This window comes from Tachypleus tridentatus, chromosome 8 (genome assembly GCF_004210375.1).
Source record: "Tachypleus tridentatus isolate NWPU-2018 chromosome 8, ASM421037v1, whole genome shotgun sequence".
Classification (NCBI taxonomy): Eukaryota; Metazoa; Arthropoda; class Merostomata; order Xiphosura; family Limulidae; genus Tachypleus; species Tachypleus tridentatus.
In genome coordinates, this window is record NC_134832.1 from 48,132,148 (window position 1) to 48,138,910 (window position 6,763).

Consider the following 6,763-nt stretch of genomic DNA (forward strand, 5'->3'; position numbering starts at 1 on the left):
TACAAAATGTTTTGGAACAAATTGTAGCGAGAAAGTAATTGTATCATAAAAGAATAATTTTGTCTAAAGTCAGACCTGATCAACATGAGGATAAAATGTGTTGAAAATTGTACAAAACTAACTGGACATCACTTGCACCAGCAGATGGACATGACGTGTTAAAATAAAGATCAGTAGCCAGAGATAACGAGTTAAGACAAGGACCAGCAACTGGATACAATGCTTTACGACACAGATCAATAGCTGAACATAACGTGTTAAGACAAAAGACCAGTATAACGGACATAACGTATTAAGACAAGGACTAGTAGCTGAACATAACGTATTAAGACAAAGGACCAGTATAATGGACATAACGTGTTAAGACAAAAGACCAGTATAATGGACATAACGTATTAAGACAAAGGACCAGTATAATGGACATAACGTATTAAGACAAGGACTAGTAGCTGAACATAACGTATTAAGACAAAGGACCAGTATAATGGACATAACGTATTAAGACAAGGACTAGTAGCTGAACATAACGTATTAAGACAAAGGACCAGTATAATGGACATAACGTATTAAGACAAGGACTAGTAGATGTACATAACGTATTAAGACAAGGACTAGTAGCTGAACATAATGTATTAAGACAAGGACTAGTAGCTGAACATAACGTATTAAGATAAAGGACCAGTATAATGGACATAACGTGTTAAGACAAGGACTAGTAGCTGAACATAACGTATTAAGACAAGGACTAGTAGATGAACATAACGTATTAAGACAAAGGACCAGTATAACGGACATAACGTGTTAAGTCAAGGACTAGTAGCTGAACATAACGTATTACGACAAAGGACCAGTATAACGGACATAACGTGTTAAGACAAGGACTAGTAGCTGAACATAACGTATTACGACAAAGGACCAGTATAATGGACACAACGTGTTAAGACAAGGACTAGTAGCTGAACATAACGTATTAAGACAAAGGACCAGTATAATGGACATAACGTGTTAACACAAGGACTAGTTGCTGAACATAACATATTAAGACAAAGGACCAGTATAATGGACATAACGTGTTAAGACAAGGACTAGTAGCTGAACATAACGTATTAAGACAAAGGACCAGTATAATAGACATAACGTGTTAAGACAAGGACTAGTAGCTGAACATAACGTATTAAGACAAAGGACCAGTATAATGGGCATAACGTGTTAAGACAAGGACTAGAAACTGAACATAACATATTAAGACAAGGACTAGTAGCTGAACATAACCTATTAAGACAAAGGACCAGTATAATGGACAGAACGTGTTAAGACAAGGACTAGTAGATGTACATAACGTATTAAGACAAAGGACCAGTGTAATGGCCATAACGTGTTAAGACAAGGACTAGTAGATGTACATAACGTATTAAGACAAGGACCAGTTTAAATGATAAATAGCAGAGCTCCGGAAACAGTACTTGAAATAATACTGAAATTGTAGCTAATATTATGTTGCTACTGGCTGTAGGAGCAGTCATACTGTTTGTTGTTACGTTGTAATTCACTTTACCGGTTGCGTTTAATATCACGTTGAAACCGAGAAGAACAACAGTGATTAAGTTTTTTGTTATAACAAACTGTAGTGATTTGTTATGTTATAACTAACTGTAGTAAGTCAAACTTGTATTTGTTATAACTAACTGTAGTAAGTCAAACTTGTATTTGTTATGTTATAACTAACTGTAGTAAGTCAAACTTGTATTTGTTATAACTAACTGTAGTAAGTCAAACTTGTATTTGTTATGTTATAACTAACTGTAGTAAGTCAAACTTGTATTTGTTATGTTATAACTAACTGTAGTAAGTCAAACTTGTATTTGTTATGTTATAACTAACTGTAGTAAGTCAAACTTGTATTTGTTATGTTATAACTAACTATAGTAAGTCGAACTTGTACTTTTGATGTTATAACTAACTATAGTAAGTCAAACTTGTATTTGTTATGTTATAACTAACTATAGTAAGTCAAGCTTGTATTTGTTATGTTATAACTAACTATTGTAAGACAAACTTGTATTTGTTATGTTATAACTAACTATAGTAAGTCAAGCTTGTATTTGTTATGTTATAACTAACTATAGTAAGTCAAACTTGTATTTGTTATGTTATAACTAACTATAGTAAGTCAAACTTGTATTTGTTATGTTATAACTAACTATAGTAAGTCAAACTTGTATTTGTTATGTTATAACTAACTATAGTAAGACAAACTTGTATTTGTTATGTTATAACTAACTATAGTAAGTCAAACTTGTATTTGTTATGTTATAACTAACTATAGTAAGTCAAACTTGTATTTGTTATGTTATAACTAACGGTAGTAAGTCAAATTTGTATTTGTTATGTTATAACTAACTATAGTAAGACAAACTTGTATTTGTTATAACTGATTGTCGTAACAGGTTCATTAGTGGTATTTAGTATTGTGTCCATATTCTTTGTAGCAACTGAACAATAAGTTTGTTACATGTTTGCATTTTAATATTATTATCCACCAACACTGTAGCAACAGTGATACCAACCTGTCGTAACACTAGCTGACAAACCACTTCTCGTGTTTCTATAATCATGCGCGCCAGGCAACAGTGTTTATACGCAAGTGATAAAATGTGGGTTTATTGTTTAAAACCTATCGTTGTTCTGTCCAACTTATAAAATCTCGAATTACTAGCTTTCGTTGATAATTTACTTTTCGCATAGACATAAACCCTTGTGCAAATTAATTAAAACAAGACGGAAAATTTCGATTTTTTTCAATTTTTTGCGTTTTATTTCTGAGAATCCAAAATTACTCACAAGTTAATACATGATATGACCGCCTTTATTTTTCAGAAGATCATTAATCCGCTTTGGCATCGAGTCCACAAGTTGACTGCAATCTTTACTAATTTTTGGATCGCGGTACCACAACTCAATTATGGCCTCAATTAGTTTGTCTTTCGTAGTACAGTCTTTTCCCCGAAGTCTTTCTTTACAAATCGCTCAAAGATATCCAATTGGATTTAAGTCCGGAGAGTTTTCAGGCCAGTCCAGCACCTTTATTCACGTTGTAGTCATAAAATTCTTCACAAGTTTCGATGTGTGACACGGAGACAGATCTTGCTGAAAAATGCCAGATCCATGTAGAAATATCTTTTTCAATTCTGGAACGACTCTTCTCTGCAAAACTTCGATGTACTGTGGTCCTCGCATCATACCTTCTACGATATGTAAGCCTCCGACGCCATAGTAGCTGAAAAGCCCCAAAACATCTTCTTGAAGAGATGTTTTACGAACTGATTGATGTGAGATTCTCGAAGTTTCTCACCTGGAGATCTGCGAACGTGCAGACTTCTTTGACCCTGTACGAAGAAATGAGTCTCGTCACTGTATAACACCTTCCTCCATTGTTCTTGCATCCAGTTCTTGTATTTCAGACCCCATTGATACCGTTTTTTCTTCACTGAGTTGGTAAGAATTTGTTTGTTACGTAATATTCCTCAAAATTTCGTCATATATTCCAAAAACACAGCTAATTACGCCGTCTGTGTGAAAAAATGACTATTAAAGGAAATCAGCGGGTCCAGCGAGCCTACACCGGCCGCCATGCTGAAAATATTGTAAAATGACCGTTTGTTTCAATTAATTTACACAAGAGTGTATCTGTTTACCAGCAGAGGAAGTTAATCCACATAGAGGCGACAAGACAAAACTACCTCCAAGAGCGCAATCCTTGAACAGAAAGGTAGAAAAGCTGGGGTCGGGAGAAGGAAAGGCGTAACGTCTTACATGGGAGAAAAGCTGGGGCCGAGAGAAGGAAGGGTGTACCGTCTTACACGGGAGAAAAACTGGGGGCGAGAGAAGGAAGGGCGTACTCTCTTACACGGGAGAAAAGCTGGGGTCGGGAGAAGGAAGGCTTCACCTTCTTACACGGGAGAAAAGCTGGGGTCGAGAGAAGGAAGGGCGTACCGTCTTACACGGGAGAAAAGCTGGGGTCGAGAGAACGAAGGGCTTACCCTCTTACACAAAGAACGTGAGTTTGTAGTTATTTGATTTCTCCTCACGCCCGACAAAACAAAAAATTTAGAAACTTTCCCAGTTTGGGGGGGGGGTTTAATTAGGATCGTGTTGAAGACACTTGTTCATTACATAAGAGACTCTAATCGATTTTTAGTTTTTCACCTCGCGTGCTCTTACCAACCAAAGTGCTACTGCGTCGCTCTAGTTTGACATAATATACGTGAAACAGCGGGAATATCACAAAAGAAAGGGAATGCACGTGACCAGAGTACGTGCACCCGAGACAGTTATAAAAACATCTGTATAAAAGTGAAGTTTGCTAACAATCTGAACTAGTACCTAAACAACGTCACTTCAAGGTATAGGCAGTTGACTAGACAATTGTCTGCTTGTGTTGACTTAAGTCAGTCTCCAGTAAGAATGAATATTAAATTAGATGCATTCGTTACTGGTCGAATTTTTAAATTGTAATCTTCCGTCGGAAATTAATGACGAACAGTTTTGAATACAATCACAATATGTAGTTCTCACGGCTTTACTCAGTGGTTTGGCGTTAAATCTGTAGGCTCACGACGCTAAAATTTATGTTTCGATACCCGTCACGGGCAGAGCATGAGGAGCCTGTTGTAAAGCTTTATACTTTACAGCAACGAAGCTGATCAACCTCTAAACGCTGGTAGGTTAGTGGAAAGTTGATGTATTTAAAACATTAAAATTTGGGGTTCGATCCAGTCGATGAACAGAGTTTAAATAGTCTACTGTGTCGCTTTGAACTGGCTGCCGAAACTTAAAGTTCAACTGTGTAAGAAAACCACAACAAACGTTTTTATGTGTTTCCTTGTGTTAAATATTTTTGAAACTAAAACTCTCCAGTGTTCAGGGTCACAGAAGACCACGCCCTTAAAACGTTGTAAAAGGTAAGGTAGGCCATTTTGCGAATTGTTACTTAATGAACAGCATTTTTGCCAGGCCTTCTTTAAAAAATGTTACTCAGTAGTTCAGGGTTAAATCTGAGGGCTCACATCTCTAAAATACTTGACTTGATACTCACGTAGGCTTGCGCTTAACAAGAACAAATATTAACAAGCAAAGACTTTTGAGGCGATAAAAACACATGTTGGAACTCTGTGACACCCTAATGACCCCGCGAGACATACCGATTTAAAACAACGTTTCTCTGGAATAAGTTTTGCTTCATTCTCTCGATGAAGAAACACATAAAAAAACAAGTTTAATTATATGTTGTGTTATAGCAAAGCCACGTCTGGCTATCTGATGTGCCCACTGAAGGGAATCGAACCCCTAATATTAGCGTTGTAACTCCGTAGATTTACCGCTGTAGTAGCGGTGGGCTTTGTGTTGACATCTACATCCGGAGGAAAAACTTGAAAAAAACCGTTGATAAGTAAGCCCTCAAAATACACGTATCCGGTCTGATATGTTAGGATTGACAAATACCAGTTGTTGTTTATAATGGAAATACCTAAAGCGCCAACTACACTTGCGCGATGGTGCTTTAACGAAAAGTAAGTTATTTTGCTACTCGTAATTATATGACGATCCCTTTCTTGTTTAGTCGTCCGCCATCAAAACGACCTTGGCTGGCACGTACCCTAAGTTAACGTACTGATGTACAAGTAGAGCGCCAGCCAATCACAGCACACGATTTGATGATTCAGAGCTGTAATTGGTCCGTTATACATTCTGCAACATGTACACGTACTCGATCAAAAAAACTACAACTTCAGGCTTCCACACGTGTTTTAGTCGTTAAAAAAACACAACAGACACACAGCAAAAACAAGAACAAAATATAAATAAACGTGAACACTTTTTAAATTTTCTTATATATTTAATTATTCTACAAGTTGTATCAAACAATATTAAATAGACATTTATATATACATGTACTATGTTTTTTGTTTGTTTTTACATAGATTTTAATGTTTCTAAAATACCTCACTTATCTTTGCGGACGAGTCATTTTCACTTGAAGCCAAACAAACATTCAAATTCTGTGTTAATTATTTTCTTCGTGATCGTGAGTTAAAAGCTTTGATAAACTAAATTACATTATTAATGTGGCAAGGTTTGTCCCAATTTCTACATCAGGGTTAAGACATTTGACGGTGACGTAAAATGGATCCAAAAATATCTACACGAATGAAATCCATGATTGTATCAATATTTTATTTCGGCATAGAATATAACTTTTCATAAGTGTTTCAGGACATAAATCTAATTTAGGATAAAAATATGAACCAATGACTGAGCAGTAATGAATATAATATTACTATTAATATTTTACATTTTATCATGGTTTATTTGTCCACACGAATACGTGTATAAGAGAAGATACAAAGAAATAAAAAAACAACTTTAAAACTGCGACTGTATTGCCATCTGTTGGTAATAAATACAACCAAAATGTCTTCGCTTATCAATAAACACCACTCGTCGCCAACTCATGGACTTCTCTAATTAAATACTGATATTTGACTGTACCCAAAGTGTTAACAACACGCTTCTATAATGAGCTGGTTACACGTGGGTTAAAAATCTTACATCATTAGCGAACCTAAAGGCTCTTTTCGGAAAGGCACAAGTTTTTCAGCTTAGTTTCAACCTTAGATGGAAAGGAAATCGGACAGGATATCCTGTCATTCGACTTCCTCTCTTATCTCTGTAGCATAAGAAAATATTTAAACTGAAGGAAAAA

The 6,763-nt window shown here is 35.8% G+C and overlaps 1 long non-coding RNA gene across 2 annotated transcripts in view; it reads right to left on the reverse strand.

Moving 5' to 3' along the window:
* Positions 1–4,395, reverse strand: part of LOC143222349 (uncharacterized) — a 44,164-nt gene extending 39,769 nt beyond the window's left edge. Inside the window, exon 1 of one of the 2 annotated variants that reach the window (XR_013012192.1) lies at positions 2,842–4,395. This is a non-coding gene — a long non-coding RNA (uncharacterized LOC143222349). The remainder of the gene's footprint in view (positions 1–2,841) is intronic. The other variant, XR_013012193.1, reaches the window with a different exon arrangement.
* Between the last annotated feature and the right edge of the window lie 2,368 nt (positions 4,396–6,763).